Here is a 17,206-nt window from a genome sequence, read left to right as displayed (position 1 = left end):
TTCAGGTATGGTCTTGAAGCTCCGCCCACTCTCCACCCATCTTTTCAATTGGCTTCTGCTTCTGTACTTTCTAAATAGTTTCTTCTGATTCGTTAATAGGCTTGTTAGTCCCACCGTAGTAATGTCTTGTCTGCATTTGTAACCTCTCATGAGGACTGGACTTTTTACTTTTGTTGTTACACGGTCTGCTTTACCTAGGCTGTGAGCAATATTTTTTTTATATTTCCCTATTGCAGTCACCACGTGCTTTCCTGCAAGCATGCCCGCTTTGCCTTCAGGCGCCGCGCTACTGTTTCAGCACGTTGCCCGCTTTTATTTTTATTGCAAGTTGGGCCAACTTGCACCTTTTCATGTACATTATTTTTTTATTTGGTAGCGCTGCACACTTTTAATATAGCGTCCAAGCACCTTTATTTTCTTCCAAACTTTCCCCTTTTTTATATCAGGGCACTGCCTGCTTGCCCCACCAGTCAGGTAAAGGCGGGCCCGGCCCTCCTTTTCGGGAAACAACTATTACAACGCATTCATTACAATGCACTACCTTTACAACGCAGTTATTACAACGCAACATCCTTTACATCGCATGCCATTACAATGCAGCCATTACAACGCATGTCACTACAACGCATGCCCTTACAATGCATGCCACTACAACGCATTAAAAGGTAAGTAATGGGAAATAGTAATTTTTATCCCTACACTATCCAACACTTACCCTACTGTTGCACTTACTGGATTGGGAATAGTCATTTTTACCCCTACACTATCCAACACTCTCCCTACTGTTGCAGGCAGTGGAGTGGGAATAATAATTTTTACCCCTACACTATCCAACACTTACACTACTTTTGCCCTAAAAGTATTATGCGTTGTGATGGTATGCGCCAACACCCCCATGGGATCAGTCCCCCAACACCACCACATCACCTGCATCAGAACCCCCAGGAGCCTCCAGACCAGGCCCGGCTCTAGCGGGTGGGCCAGGTGGGCCAGGCCCTCCCAAGGAATACCCTGGCCCACCCAAGGCTATTTAGAACTGAAAAACAAGGGTTTTTCACGCTAACGTTTCACAGGGGCGTGCAGCCCCATGAACTCTCTTTTATCGTTTATTTTAATGATTTAACACCCTTGGCATAGGGTACTTTCACGCCCAGGAGGTGTGTGACGTCAGCAGAGTTCATTAGCTGCTATGATGCACAAATGACCAGCCCAGATATCCTGAAAACTGAATTAGGATTCTGGGCTTATCGCATCGATTTTTAAACTTCAATGCTTTGCAAAGTAAAAAACTGCCAACGTTTTTTTAAAACATGAAAAGCTGTAAAGTGGCTCTGTATGGCGGTGGAAGCATTTCTGCTGCTGCACTTGACCAGGGGCTGCCACAGTCTTGAAGTTCTGCATCTTAAGGATGTGACAAGCAGCGTCCCTCCCTTCCCCCAAAGCCGGAAGCACGTAAGGAACGCAATGTATGTCGCTCTTTGGGTGCTTATTATTGTGATAAAAAGGTCAAATGTGGACAGATGGCAAAACCTAAAATGTCAAATTGATTAAATACTTAGGGGCAGATTTACAAGCCCCTTGCACCAGTTTTGCGTCACTTTTCCCATGTTAAAATTGACGCAAAAGTGGCCCTTAGTTGTTTTTTGATAGTGCCCACTCACCTTCATGGCCCACCCATGCTTCCTCACAGCCGGGCCTGCTCCAGACCAGGGGGTTTAACCTTCGGTCATTTTATTTGGGAACGCATTTGTAACCGGCATGATATCAGTTCACCCCCGTAATCTGAGCCACCCTGCGAGTCCAGGACTCCTTGGAGTTCATTGAGCAGCACTGCCCCAGTGCCGTGCTGCCGGTGAAGCTACAGAAGCTGGCTGGCCTGCGGCACCCTGGTAGGGACAGGCCAGCAGCGGCCTCCCCAGACCCCGTTGCGGCTGCTGGTGGATGATGACAACTGCATGCACTGGCCCTTCGGCGGCTTCTACACCGACTGGGTGAGCGGTGGCCAGTGGAACCACCTGCTGGGCTACCTAGCGGCGCCAGCCCGCGCCTGCTTCCAGGGTAACATTGAGCTCTGTGTCTTGTTCAATGGCGCCCTGGAGGAGGCCCGCCTGCACGAGTGGGCCAAGCGGCAGGGCAACGAGCACCAGGCGGCGCAGCTGATCGTCAGCCACCTGCAAAGCAAGGGCACGCTGCTGCCCGAGGTCTGTAGGGCACGACATACTGCACCTGCCTAGTGCTGCTGCGCGTCCGCATCAAGGTAAGCGGAGCCGCGGCCTGCCTGTTCTCCTCAGGGCACGCATCCTGGGGCCTCATTTATGAGGCCATGCAACACTTTTACGCCGCAGGTGCGTCACTTTTTGTGACGCACCAGTGGCGTAAAAAATGCGCCTTGTTGCGCCATATTTACAAAGTGACGCATCTAGGTAGATGCGTCACTTAGTAAACCCCTGCGCCACATTATACCTGCGCCAGGTATAATGTATGCAAAGGGGGCATATTTACGAAAGGAAGGGTCGTAGAAGTGACGCAGTGAAATCTATGAGATTTCACTGCGTCACTTTTAGGACGCTGTTGCGTCAAAATCTTGCGCCTGTCTCACAGCAGGCGTAAGACTGACGCAGGTCGTGCTACTAAATTGCTGCAACCTGCCTGGGGGTGCGAGTGCCTTCTACGCCTACCTGCATCGCCGCATTCTGGTTTCCTCCCTGCCGCCGCTCGAGTCTCCCTCGCGGCCGCTGGGTGAAGGGAACCACAACTCCCAGCCTGCCTGTAACCTGACCCGGAACACCTTACTTGAGGTCACCGCGCCCGGAGGCGCTTTAAATTCCCGCCGTCCTCGGTGGAGCGGGTGTCGTGCTACTAAATTGCTGCAACCTGCCTGGGGGTGCGAGTGCCTTCTACGCCTACCTGCATCGCCGCATTCTGGTTTCCTCCCTGCCGCCGCTCGAGTCTCCCTCGCGGCCGCTGGGTGAAGGGAACCACAACTCCCAGCCTGCCTGTAACCTGACCCGGAACACCTTACTTGAGGTCACCGCGCCCGGAGGCGCTTTAAATTCCCGCCGTCCTCCGCGTCGCGGGACGCGAGCGGGACGCCCGGACTAAGCCCGGACAAAGGGCGGACAGTCTAAGACAGTCCAAGCCTGGCCACGACTGGACTGGACCAGGACACTAACATCTGTTGCACCGTGAGTTATTTGCCGCAGTGTTTACTTGCTTTTGACTGTGTATACGCACGGGGGCTAATTAGCTATTCTACTCGGTCTTCTTGAACAACCATGTCTAAGCAGAAAACACCTATTACCCCTGCCAATACCATGGAGAACTACCTAGTACACAGGGTTACAAAAATAATTAATGATCGGAGGTCCTCCCTAGGGCTTAATGATTCCCCTCCCTGTGCCCAAACAGAAGTGACTAGCTTAATTGATTTGGACATAGAAGCCACGAATTTAAGTGATGCTGAAAACGTGGAAAATGTTGTTTGTTCTCTACAAAATGCTTCTATAAATGTTTCACAACCTGTTACAAATACCGATTTACTAATGGTAGATGAATCCAACCTGCACTGTAATGATTTAGTGTTAGTTGACGGCGGCACCACCCCGCCAACGCCAGTCCCTGCTCCAAGAGCAGTTAAGAGGTCCACTAAAGCTCCCTCTAAAAGACCAGGACTACGATCGAATAGTAAAAAACCATCAACTCCGCCTAACACTAAATACAAAAATGTAATTGATGACATAGTAGAGGAAGGGAGTAGTGCTATAGATTGGGATGACTTGTTATCGAACAAATTTATGGGCATGTTAGAATCTAGGATTGTACGAATAATCAAACCACTTATATCCAAAATAGATCACTTGTCCGACAAAGTACATAAACTAGAGTCCTTATTAAAAACTGCAAACGAAAACATGGGGGACATTCCAAACTCGATCATAAATAAAATAGATGAGCTTCAGGAAAATATGATTGAGAACGTAAAAGCTACATCTGCACCAAGGCAGACTGGTGCTCCTAGTGTTACGAGTGATCTTACCAACCCCACTATTGTAGTTCCCCCTCCAACACAAGAGAATGGTTTTACATCCGACTTCCACCCTGATTCAAATCCTGTAGAGTTGATAGTGGAAGCGTCACCTCTAGTGTTAGTACTTGCCAATGTCCCAATATTGAGGAAAGATCAGATTGAGACCCCAGACTCCCTCCTAAATAAATCATTGCAGTGGTTAGGTAATAATATCCAAGCAACTCCTTGGGGTAAAGAAAAGTTGTCTGAGGATTTGTTATCAGCAAGAAGAGTAAAGTGGATAGGGTCTAAACCCAAGAAATTTGCCGGGGATTGTGTGGTACTAAATCTGAAGGGTCCAGATGTATTGCCAGACATCCTACAAAATATTCTCCCACCCCAACGCAGAACGGCAGAAATAGTCCCGCTATCGTTAGACTTCTTCTATAGTAGAAGAGGTCTACTAGCAAAACCAACTATTCTGAGAACTAAGTGGTCAGTGGTTGGATCTAGAAGGGCTAGGGGTGGCTCTAGCAGTGACTGGGGGTTAAACTTGGAAAATTGCTTTTCGGCTCTATCTGATTTAAACGAATGTGATTGACTCGAAAGCCATGATCTAGCCTCTCATATTGGGCCGTTGCACCAAAAACACGTAGGAGATGGAAACATAAACTGCTCTAACCTGGTTAACCCGAATATAGAGAAAAATAAATCACCGCACTTGGCATGTAATAACCCCGCTCCAAAAGAGCTAAAGATAGCAACCGAAGTTCATATATGTGCTACTGGGGCTAGAGAGACCATGATTATCCCAGGGGACGGAAAAACATCTTTATTAGAAGTGCCAACCAATGCAAGTGATCAGAAAGACGATCAGTTATTAGATCAATGTAAAACTAATATACTATCCCTTGTATCATGGAATATTGCAGGCATAGCAAGCAAGATAAACACTCTGGAATGGGCTGAATATATTAATCAGCACGACATTATTATGCTGCAAGAAACTTGGTCTCTTACCCCAACATTTAAAGTGGGATATTTAAATTATCACATCCCGGCAACTAGAAACCGCCTCGGACGCCCTTCCGGAGGCTTGTTAATTTGGGTACGACAATCTTTAAATGTCATCATAACACAACTATCAATACCATCAAATGACATTATGGCCCTTACTGTCAGATGGGATAACGACCAAGAGCTCAGCATCTTTAACGTTTATGCCAGGGGAGTGGCCAGGGGTCAATCCTCTAACACCTTAGCAGTTTTAGAACAGAACATAGAATTATTACCACCACAAAATCAAATAATAGTCGGTGGTGACTTCAATGTAACCTATGAGCCCCTGGGTGAAGAGGACAGGATTTTGTCTGAGGAAGAGGATGCCAAGTGGGGAATCCCTCAGTTGGATTTGCCTGCCATTAAAAAATGGAGTAATGTGGCAATTCAGTTAAAAAGCCTCTGCTTAGCCAGAGGGTTGAGAGCGGCAAATGGGCGCTCGTCATCCGATTTAGTAGGTAATAATACGTTTGACAATGGGCGCTCATCAAGTAGAATTGATTACATATTAATAGATGTGAAATTTTGGAGTAAAATGCTAGACATGGTTGTAGAACCTAGACTAGAAAGCGACCATAATCCCCTAAAACTAACCTTTTTTTTCCACTGTAAGCCCTCATCGCACTCTAATGACAATGGAATGGTGACGCAGGATGTAGTATGTTCTAACAACCAGCGCCACCTTAAATGGAGTATGATGATAAAAGATAATGTAAAATTAGAGGCACTTAAAACGTTAGTAGTAAATGAAGTAAACAATATCAAGTCTAAACAAGGGATGCCTAGCTTCCAAGACTACATGATAGAGGCCCATGAAAAACTTTTCTCTGAATTGCAAAGTTTTTTTACCAAAAGAGTAGATTCTAGTAAAGAGGGTAAAACCCAACAGAGACAAGGTTGGTATGATAAAAGCTGCAGATTGGCACGACTTAACTTGAGTACAGAACTAAAAACTGGCAATGCAATAGGAATTAGGAGAGCAAGAGATGCATACAGACAAGCCCAAAAAAAGGCCAAGAAACGCTGGGATGAAGAAGGGTGGCAGGAATTGAAGGAAGCCTGTGCTGCCAAGGACTCCAAGCGCTTTTGGGCAATTGTAAAATGGGAAAGGGGAGGATTAGCTGCCCAGCCGCAAAATAATGTTCCTATTAATAAATGGACTGAGTTTTTTAAACCACAGTATGCCCGCAATCCGGTCCATGCTTCTGTCCAACCTCCGCCATCTATTCTCTTCAAAAATCAAATATTCGATGAGAATGAAGTAACCAAAGCATTGGATGGCATAGCAGGAGGAAAAGCGCCAGGCATGGATGGCATCCCGGCCGACGTATTTTTGTCGGATCGGAATGCGTGGTGCTCATATTTTAAAATGCTGGCTAATGCTGTGGCAATGGGGGGGGAAGTGCCCCACTCATGGAAGGGAGCAGAAATAATCCCCATATTTAAAAAAGGAGACAAAACATTAGCCCAAAACTATAGACCAATTAGCCTCATAGACACAGCGCAAAAAGTGATGGGTCGACTAGTCCAGAATAAGTTACAACAATGGATTGACGACAAAAATATACTATCCCCATATCAGGCAGGGTTTCGCCCACTGACTAGTAGTGTTGACCAAGTTCTCTATTTCTTAACAATTTACTGGAGAAATGTCACACTCAAAAAGGGATCGTTGTACGCTGTCTTTGTAGACCTAAAAGCAGCCTTCGACTTAGTCCCCAGAGAAAAATTGTGGCAGACCCTGGCTGATGTAGGTCTAAGCCAGGAACTCATTACCCTCCTTGTCCGCCTTCATGATAATAACTTTGCCAAAATTAGATGGGGCAAACAAGGTGAAGCCACAGAACCCTTCCCAGTAGAACGAGGAGTCAGACAAGGCTGTGTGCTAGCTCCAACACTATTTTCAATTTATATTAACGGAATCGTTGACCACCTAATGAAATCCCCAAGTGACGCCCCAATTATAGCAGGTCGCCACGTCCCAGTTTTAATGTTCGCGGTTGATACGCTCCTACTCTCACGCACTCCGAGCGGTCTCCAGAAAGTGGTTGATGCCTTTGGGGAATTCTGTGATAGTAGAGGACTTGAATTGAATACCACCAAAACTAAATTCATGTGCCTAAACTATCAGTCCTCCTTTAAAGGAGTAATCAAATATAAAGGTATTCCTCTAGAGAAAGTGGACGCTTTCACCTATCTAGGCATCACCATGCAAGGAAACATGAAGTGGCAATCGCATATTGATAATACTCTATTAAAGTTTAACCAGCTTGCTGGTGCAGTAGCACTGAAACATCGCAAATCACTAACAAAGCCGGTTAAATCTGCACTAGAGATATACAATATGAAAGTATTAGGTGCCTGCTTGTATGGGTCTGAACTGTGGGGGTTTTCAAACCTGAGAGAATTGGGATGTGCAGAAAACAGGTTTTTGCGAGGGCTAGTTATGGTCCCACAAAGCACACCCATGCTCCCTCTGAAATTGGACCTTGGCAAGAAAAATATTGAGGATATAGCCAGACTACGGCCACTCTTATACTGGAGGCGCTTGATGGTGACCCCAGAGCTGGGCCATTATGCTGAAGCTTTGAAGGATGTCATTGAGTTTGACCGCTTCCATTGTATCAAATGGTTAAAAGAACTCAAGGGGCTTCTTGCATTGTTAAAATTGGATCATCTATGGGGAAACTATGACGTGGCTAGCTTTCCATCGAAAGCAAAATTGAAAGAACTGTACTGGGAAATGGTGTACGCAGTAATGTTTTGTAAGGGATCCCAATCAGCTTTGACAACTCGCTTCTGGGACATTAAAATGTATCCGTCCTGTGAAATATATTTGGATATTATAGAACGCCCTTACGATAGGAAATTGTATTTCCAATTCCGCATTGGAACCTTACCAGTAAATGCTTTCAAAAAACATTGGTCTCCAATGTGGGACGATCATTGTTATTTTTGTAAGGACCAAATTGAACATATTTCCCATCTGCTGTTTTGTTGCCCGCTATATGCTACCCCTAGACGTAAATGGCTGAAGCCAGTGTGCCAAAATATCGGCACACGTAGTCAATCCACAGCCTTGAGAATACTTGAAACTGATTGCTCCACACCTCTTGTAGTCGCCGTAGCTAAATTTCTTGCCTGGGCATGGTCAATACGCACACGCACTTTAAAGACAAATGTGAATATACTATGATCTAGTGTTGTCTACCAAATTACCCTATTGCATTGTATGAATTGTTCTTTTTTATAGAAACTAATTGAATTTTAACCTTATAGTATTTATCATGTAATATTCGGCTGTCAAAATGTTTAATATGTGTTTTAAAATTATTTTTAACTATAGTATTTATTGTATTAGGGATAGGAAGGATGCTTTTATGACAAATGTCGAATAAAGCTTTATAAATTGAAAAATTGACTGACGCAGGCCCTTTCACATGGGGCTTGCCCCATGTGAAAGGACGCATTGCTGGAGTTGCGTCACTTTTGTGACATACTCCAGCAATGCGTCACTTTTGCGCTTACAGATACGTCAGAAATACTGACGTATCTGCAACTCCTTGCGACATGATGCATCATACATTAAATATGACGCATCAGGAATGTCGCAAGGAGTGCGCACTGAGAAGTGACGCATCGCTGTTTTCACGCAGCGATGCGTCATTTCTCATAAATGAGGCCCCTTGGCCCAGATGTAGGTAAAATAGATTTACCGATTTTTAATTACCGAATTCTACCGATTCGGTAATTAAAAATCGGTAAATCTAAGGGGTGGATATGTAGGAACATCCAGATGTTCCTTTTACCGAATCGGTAATTATCTGTATTTACCGATTCGGTAAATATTGACCGGTAATGCCCCATTCATTCCTATGGGCTTTGAAGCCCATAGGAATGAATGGGGCATTACCGGTCGGTATTTACCGAATCGGTAAATACCGATTTTGACAAGGGTGCAGGGGGTGTCACTTTGACACCCTCTAGCACCCCCAAAAAAGATTCGGGGGCCATGTGGCAGGCATACCTGCCCTAAGGGCAGGTCTGCCTGTCATATGGCACAGGTGTGCATGCACACATGTGCATGCACACCGGAATCGGTATTTTACCATGAAGTTGGATTTCATGGTAAAATACCGATTCTGTAAGGCTTGTGGGACTCAGAAGAGTCCCACCTACATCTCATTGTTACCGAATCGGTAAAAATACCGAATCGGTATTTTACAGATTCGGTAAATTTACCGATCGGTAAATTTACCGAATCTGTAAAATATGTGGCCCTACATACCATTTTGTGAATCTCGGTCGGTAACGGCCGAAAATACCGATTTTCGGCCGTTACCGACCGACCTACATCCGGCCCCTAATGTTTTAACTGGCACACCCAGCTTTCCACCATTGTGCCCTACTGACCTGACTCTTTGCATCCCTGCCACTAACAAGAACTGGCCTTTCCTTAACGACCCCCATCCCTACTTTCCCCGGTGGGCCGCCAGCTGGGGGCCGGTTTTGGGCCCCAGGGGCCCTTTTTGTTACCGGCAATATGGGCCTCCTGTAACAAAATCGACCGAAACCGGCCCTTGCCAACAGCTTGGCCGCACCCCCCAAGCCCCAGGGGGCCGGCCGAGCCGTTGGCCAGGGCCAGTTTGGTTCCCAGTCCGGCCCGGCTGCCGACACTGCTCCACGGTCTCTGCCGGGCAGGGCATGCAGGCCGAGGTGGCTATGATAACACACTCAGCGCGAAGACGCCCGGCATTCGAGCGCTTTATAAGATCCTATCCTATCCTATCCTATCAGTGCTGAACTGCTGACTCCAGCCACCCCCCTCCTGCTGACAGGGCTGCAGCCTGCTCGGTGATGGTAAACTTAGGAAGTTAATGGGCGAGAGGCCTGTTAGGAGTGCAGAGGCCGCAGCTCAGCCTCTCACATCGACCCTCCCATCTCTGCCTATGAGCCAGGACCTCACGCCCCTCCCCGCCCTCTCATGGACACCTTGCTTGACACCTGTCGATGGCTGGTCAAACCCCCTGGGCACAACCGGTTAGGTTTCTATTGGATTATCACAGGTGTCCTCAAACTCCACCCACCATCGACAGCTTGTCACACCGCCCACTTGTCACTCCTTTATCCTGTGAACTTTCCCCTATCCATGCTCTGCTAGTAAAATAAAAACGTGTACAGAGTTTAACTCCTCACTCTCGTGTTGTACTCTACTAGCCCTGGCCGTGCCTCTCGAAGCAGGTCTTTCCTCCCTTCAGCACGCCCGTTCTCCTTCCGAGGCAGAATTGTTGTGTGTGTAAATATTGTTTGTTTGTAATGCCCAAGATGCCCTGATCTAGTCCGGAGAGTGACGTGGCCACAGTTCAGTGTTATTTTTTGGGTGTGTTAATCTAGTTGGTGCCATGGAGGTAAAACAATACTGCGGCACCTTGGATGTGGTTAGTGAGCACAGGGTAGTGCCCAGCTTGAAAGGGCACCCTTGATGCAGGGGGTGGAGGTGCCACCCTGTGGACTCTGGCCTGCTCTGTCCCACACTCCAAAAACAGCTGGCCTTCTCAAGGTGTCCTTTACCTGTGCTTGTTTTAAGGTGCAATGAGGATCGAATCTACCTTTCTACAAGTCAAGTCAAGTCAAAGAATTTATATAGCGCGCTACATACCCAGAGGGTCTCAAGGCGCTTGAGGAGGGGTGGGGAATTACTTGTCAAATATCCACGTTTTAAGTTGCTTTCTGAATGCTAGGTGATTTTGAGTAAGGCGAAGGTAAGTGGGAAGGGAGTTCCAGGTTTTAGCTGCCAGGTAGGAGAAGAATCTACCTCCCATGGTGGTTTTGTTGATGCGAGGTACAGTGGCAAGGGCTTGGTTGGATGATCGTAGCTGGCGGGAGGGGGAGTAGAAGGACAGTCGTGTGTTGAGGCATTCTGGTCCGATTTCGTAGAGTGCTTTGTGTGCGTGGGTTAGGAGCCGGAAAGTGATCCTCTTATTGACGGGAAGCCAGTGGAGGTTTTTCAGGTGACCAGAGATATGTTCTTTACGCGGGATGTCTAATATGAGCCTGGCTGAGGCGTTTTGGATTCGTTGGAGTTTTTTCTGGAGTTTAGCGGTAGTACCGGCGTAGAGGGTGTTTCCATAGTCCAGTCGGCTCGTGACCAGGGCGTGGGTGACCGTTTTCCTAGTTTCAGTGGGGATCCAACGAAATGTTTTTTTGAGCATGCGAAGAATGTTGAAGCAGGATGAAGAGACGGCGTTGACTTGTCTGTTCATCGAAAGTGCGGAATCCAGGATGACGCCCAGGTTCCGTGCATGGTCTGTCGGGATGGGTGCTTTTCCAAGGGCTTCTGGCCACCAGGAGTCGTCCCATGCAGAGGGGGAGGTACCTAAGATAAGGACTTCTGTTTTATCTGAGTTCAGTTTCAGACGGCTATGTTTCATCCATTCGGCTACTTCTTTCATTCCTTCGTGTAGGTTAGTTTTGGCGGTGCTAGGGTCATTGGTGAGTGATAGGATCAGTTGAGTGTCATCCGCGTAGGAGATGATGTTGAGGTTGTGTTGGCGTGCGATGGCCGCGAGGGGGCTCATGTATACGTTGAAAAGGGTGGGGCTGAGTGAAGATCCTTGTGGCACGCCGCAGATGACTTCAGTGGCCTCTGACTTGAATGGTGGAAGGCGGACTCTCTGGGTTCTTCCGGTGAGGAACGAGGTGATCCATTCTAGTGCTTTTCCTTGGATTCCAATGTTTCTGAGGCGCTGTAGAAGGGTGCTATGGCAGACTGTGTCGAAGGCTGCGGAGAGGTCGAGGAGGATGAGGGCGACTGTGTCTCCATTGTCCAGTAAAGTTCGAATGTCGTCTGTTGCTGCGATGAGGGCGGTTTCAGTGCTGTGTTTGGCTCGGAAGCCGGACTGTGAGGAGTCGAGGGAATTGTTGGCTTCGAGGAAGGCGGAGAGCTGGTTGTTGACAGCTTTCTCGATGACTTTGGCCGGGAATGGAAGGAGCGAAATGGGACGGTAGTTTTTGAGTTCGGTGGGGTCCGCTGTGGGTTTTTTCAGAAGGGCGCTGAGTTCAGCGTGTTTCCAGCTTTCCGGGAAGGTGGCGGAGTTGAGGGAGCAGTTGATGACGTCTCGGAGGTGCGGTGCTATGATGGAGTCTGCTTTGTTGAAGATGTGGTGAGGGCATGGGTCTGTGGGGGATCCTGAGTGGATGGAGTTCATCAGGCGGATAGTGTCCTCAGTGGAGATTGGGTTCCAGTCATTAAGGATGATCGAGGGTGGTGAGGGTCCAGCAGATGGTTGGGTGGGTTGGTCTCCGGGTTTGTTGTCGAAGCTGTTGTGGATGTTTTCAATTTTGTTGTGGAAGAATGAGGCTAGGGAGTCGCAGAGGGCTTGAGAGGGGGTGATGTCGTTGGAGTTGACCGAGGGATTGGTGAATTCCTTGACGATGTTGAAAAGTTCCTTGCTGTTGTGGGCGTTGCTATCTAGTCGGTCCTTGAAGGCGGTTTTCTTGGCTTTTCGGATCAGTTGGTGGTGTGTGCGAGTGGCGTTTTTGAGGGCGTCCTTGGTGCTGGTGGTAGGGTCTTTTTTCCAGGCCTTCTCAAGGGAGCGGCAGAGTTTCTTGGATTTCTTAAGATCATCGTTGAACCAGGAGGCTTTCTTGCTGCCAAGTTTGATTTGTCGTTTTTTCAGTGGTGCTAGGATGTCGGCGCTGTTGGATAACCATAGGGTGAGGTTGGTGGCGGCTTGGTCAGGGTTTGAGGAGTGGGCTGGAGGGTTTAGAAGAAGCGATGAGGAGATCTGGTCGGTGGTGATTTTGTTCCATTTTCTTTGCAGAGTTGGTTGGGGGTGGTTGTTGGGTTTGGGCTTGTTGTAGGTAAAGTAGACGCAGCTGTGGTCAGTCCAGAGGAGAGCCGTAGTATGGCTGAAGGAGACATGATTGCTGGAGGTGAAGATAGGGTCGAGTATGTGACCTGCGATGTGGGTGGGGGAAGTGACCAGTTGTTTAAGTCCGAGGTTGGCGAGGTTGTCCAAAAGGGTGGTGGAGTTATGGTCGTTGTTCTTTTCAAGGTGAAAATTGAGGTCTCCCAGAAGGATGTAATCTTTGGAGGGGAGCGCGTGTGGAGTGATGAAGTCTGTGATGTCCTCACTAAATTGTGCGCGGGGTCCTGGAGGTCTGTAAAGGAGGGTGCCTCTGAGTGTGGTCTTGGGGTCGATGTGGATCTGGAAGTGAAGGTGTTCAGAGTTGGCGAGATTGACGTCTGAGCTGGTTGAGATGTGGATGGATTTCTTATGGACGATAGCGATTCCTCTTTCTGTGTGGCCGGTACGGTCCTTGCGTATGATCTTATAATCTTCTGGGATGGCAATGTTGATGTCTGGGGTGGAAGAGGCGTTCATCCATGTTTCTGTTAGGAAGGCGACGTCCGGAGAGATGGTGTCTAGTAGATTCCATAGGTCAATGGCGTGCCTGTGGACCGATCGGGTGTTGAGCAAGATGCATTGGAGGTGGTTGGGGTCGGGAGTCTGTGGTGTTATCGTAGCGTAGTTGTTGTCGGTGCCGCTGAATTTGCAGGAGTTGCATGAAAAAGGTCCATGGGTGTGTCCAGGAGCGGCTTGGGCGCAGTTGGGGGAGCCGCCGGGGTTAAGGGCTAGGAGGGTGGTGGCATCGTAGGTAATGCGGGAGGGCTGGGCAATGCGAGGGCCAGGGGGTCTGGCGCTGGGTGCGGTCCAGGCGCGGACGGGCGTAGACGGGCTTACCTTTGGCGCACCTTCGGCGCGAATGGGGCGCGAACGCTGCGCGTGGACGCTGCGCAAGAATGCTGCGGTCATATATGGGTGGTGAAGGGGGGAGGGGCGAGGGCGGCTCAGCTGGGAGGCGGGGCAGGCTCAAGGGAACGGAGCACAACAACAACAAAATCAAAATGGAGTGGAGGGCAGAGCAGGGCGCCGGAGGATATCACAGAAACAATGCGCAGGTCAATATCAGAGCAAGCCAGCAAAGCAGCGACCAAGCAATGTAAACGCAAATGTAATCCTGGCGCTATTAAAAACAATACTTTGTCACAATGCAGCTTCACAATACGATACCACGTCTCAGCGCAGAGACAGGGGAGCAACCACTCAAGGCAGGAGCGAAGATAATTACAACTGATAATTGACAACGAAACGATTGAAAACAAATGCCTGAACCAGTGATGTGCTGGGATTTTGCCCAACTGTACTGAAAATCAATTAGAAAAGAATATAAAAAGTACTTCACAAAAGGCCACCCCATTGATCCTCCAGCAGCCATTTGCATACTGTCCTCACAACCTTTGTAGAGAGCTGTGCAATCCTGATCTGCCGCCATTTTTAATCAGTCAACAAAGCAGCATTACCCCTACCCATGTTTCTTCCTACTTGACTGGTTGACTCTATCACCTCGCAGAAAGCTGCTGCTGTCGTTTTTTTCTTCTTAGTCCAATAGCTTTCATTTATGAGCACTTTGTACTTATGAGCACCCTATCTCCAGGCTGGCAGCGCGAGGGGGGGTCGCGCGTGAATCTTAGCGTCAAACACTGTAAGTACCTTAACCCATGATGGCACGCTCAGGGTCTTCCAGGTGCCTTCGCCTTGTTTTTAACCGGTCTACCTTGGTTTGTGTGTTGCAGCTAAAGCCGCAGGTACCACGCGGCCCTCTGCCTTTCACTTACGGCGCCTCCATTTTAGCACCAGCCGGGTGAGAAGTATCCTTAGCAGGGCGAAAATATCACACGGGTGCATGAGTGTCTGATCTTACATGTTGTTGTCTATCTTGTAATGTTTCCGGTCCAGGGAACGCATGGCTTGTCAGTTCGGGCTGGACTGTTCCCATGAGGCACAGGGTCAGACTGATTTGCATATGGCCATGTCTGAACTGGGGTGGCAGAGTGGGCTAAAGAACGGTGATGGATTAAACCCAGATCAGTTGACCGGGGGTGAGTGTTTGTATTATCAACGCTCCGTCCATCACCCCCTTTTGTATCGCTTTGTTCGTCCTAAGTTGGCAGGGTATGCCCAGGCGTGGGTCCCTTGCTCACTTTGCCACTGGATTTAAGATAGCCTGGCTGATGAGGGTTATGAACCTGAAACCGGTCCTTGGATGCTTGTTTCCGGTCCAGGGAAGGCATGGCTTGGCAGTACGGGATGGACTGTTCCCATGAGGCACAGGGTCAGACTGATTTGCATATAGCCATGTCTGAACTGGGGTGGCAGAGTGAGCTAAAGAATGGTGATGGATTAAACCCAGATCAGTTGACTGGGGGTGAGTGTTTGATTTGCTCCAATGCTCCGTCCTAGCACGCTGTCAAGGGTTCAGCGTACTGAGCTGATAATGAGCTTTCTATGGTTCTGTATCCTGCCTACTTTTTCTTTTCTTCTTTAGGTTGGAATGTTAGATCCGAGTAGGGAATTTATCTACAGGTACATATGACCTCCTAGTATCCCTGAGATCACCAGACGTGACCTTATCATGACCAATCCACACTTCCCGCCCTGAGATTGGGTAGGGACACTTTCTTCAGTTGGTCCTGAAGCAACGCCGCTGATTCCTCCTGGAACACGCAGGTGTGACACATGTCGACCTTTTGATCAATTACCGAGAGATTGTCTTGTTTCATAGCACTCCTGTGACAATCTACAGTCACCTGTGTTTAACTAAAGCAAGGAGACCGCTGCATACAATTCAACGGTAGCCCATAGGCAGTTTTAATACACTTTTCGCCACACACACCATTCAATCCCCGCACTCATCATTATGGCTAAAAAGAAAAGATCTCTGCTAAAGAGCCCTCTTGGTGGGTCCGTAGGGTGTTGAAGCGCCGGCCCCACGAGGAGCTAAGCCCGGTGATGAAGCATGACACCCACATGGGTGTGTGAGCGTACGTCTTCCAATAAAGATCCCCTCACTTTTAATACATTCCATTCGAACTTCTTCTTCAGAGCAACAGCCGCCCTCTTTTGTTAGATATTTGGATTCATGACACCACTTATCACCATTAAAGGTTGAAGTATTCAGAGCACTATTCAAAGACCCGGAGACATGGTTGCCCAATAGCCGGCGTCCTTCCTGTTTTATCATGGCCTCCAACGTGGTCTCCTCAGGCCTGGATAAGGTGACCTTCCCTACCCAAGATGGCAGAGGCGTGTTGACACCTTATTTCAGGGTCGAGGCTGGTGGAGACAGTATCGAGGCAGTCCTAGCAATTCCTTAGTGCCTGGACACTGGGAGTCTTGTTGGGGTCTCCGCTGTCAGACCAGTTGCCACCCAGGTTCCGTCTTTGAGCCCGCTTGATGTTTTTATTTGTGTCCACTCTTCGGTTTCCTTGCTATGCTCCTTAAAAGGAGAGCTGCTTTCATTCTAAAGTTCCATTATTGGTGTGGTTACATTTTCATTTACTCTAATGCTTATCCAATTTGGAAATTTTACCCACTGTCTGTATGAACTCCGAAGCCGTGTTTCACGAAAGGCCATTCACATGTCTAGCTGGACTCCTGTCACAGACGCCTTGGGGCAGACTTACTAACATTTCATGCCACGCAACTTGCTGCGCACCATCGGGTGACGGGGAGACATCGGAAATGCATCGTATGTACAAAGATATGGCTCCTTTCTGCTGCTTCCTTGCTCTGCCGCATGGTCTGCTGCCGACCGCCAACGGAGGGACCCTAGCCCAATGGTGCAAGGGGGCCTATGTGACTAGCAGGATTGCTTAAGCGCAGGAAGGGACGACGTCCTGCATATACACAATCCTTACAGGTATTTTCCTCTTTCTATGAGACATGTGTGATGTATCATACATAGGAAAAGAAAGTAACAAGGAGAAATAAAGATATTTCTCCTCATTTCAACTTGGGTCTGGGAGGCGGACCATTTTGACATATTCACAGTTTTACAACTGATTGGAGGTAAACCAGTGGACCAGTTACAAAGGGGCATCTCATGTCCATCTCTGTAGAATGAGGAGGTCAAGGGGCAGCAGTGGAAGCGGCTGTCTGGAGGTAAACCAGTAGACCAGTTACAAAGGGTCACTTCGTGTCCGGCTCTGTTTCCCTCTCTCCTATGTCTAACTATGAGAGTGCAGAGAGCAGCTGGAACGAGAGTTGCTGCCAAGAAATGTCCAGGTCCAGTTGC

The sequence above is a fragment of the Lissotriton vulgaris genome, chromosome 5, assembly GCF_964263255.1.
Source record: "Lissotriton vulgaris chromosome 5, aLisVul1.2, whole genome shotgun sequence".
NCBI classification, from domain to species: domain Eukaryota; kingdom Metazoa; phylum Chordata; class Amphibia; order Caudata; family Salamandridae; genus Lissotriton; species Lissotriton vulgaris.
Note: the sequence above shows the minus strand (reverse complement) of the source record.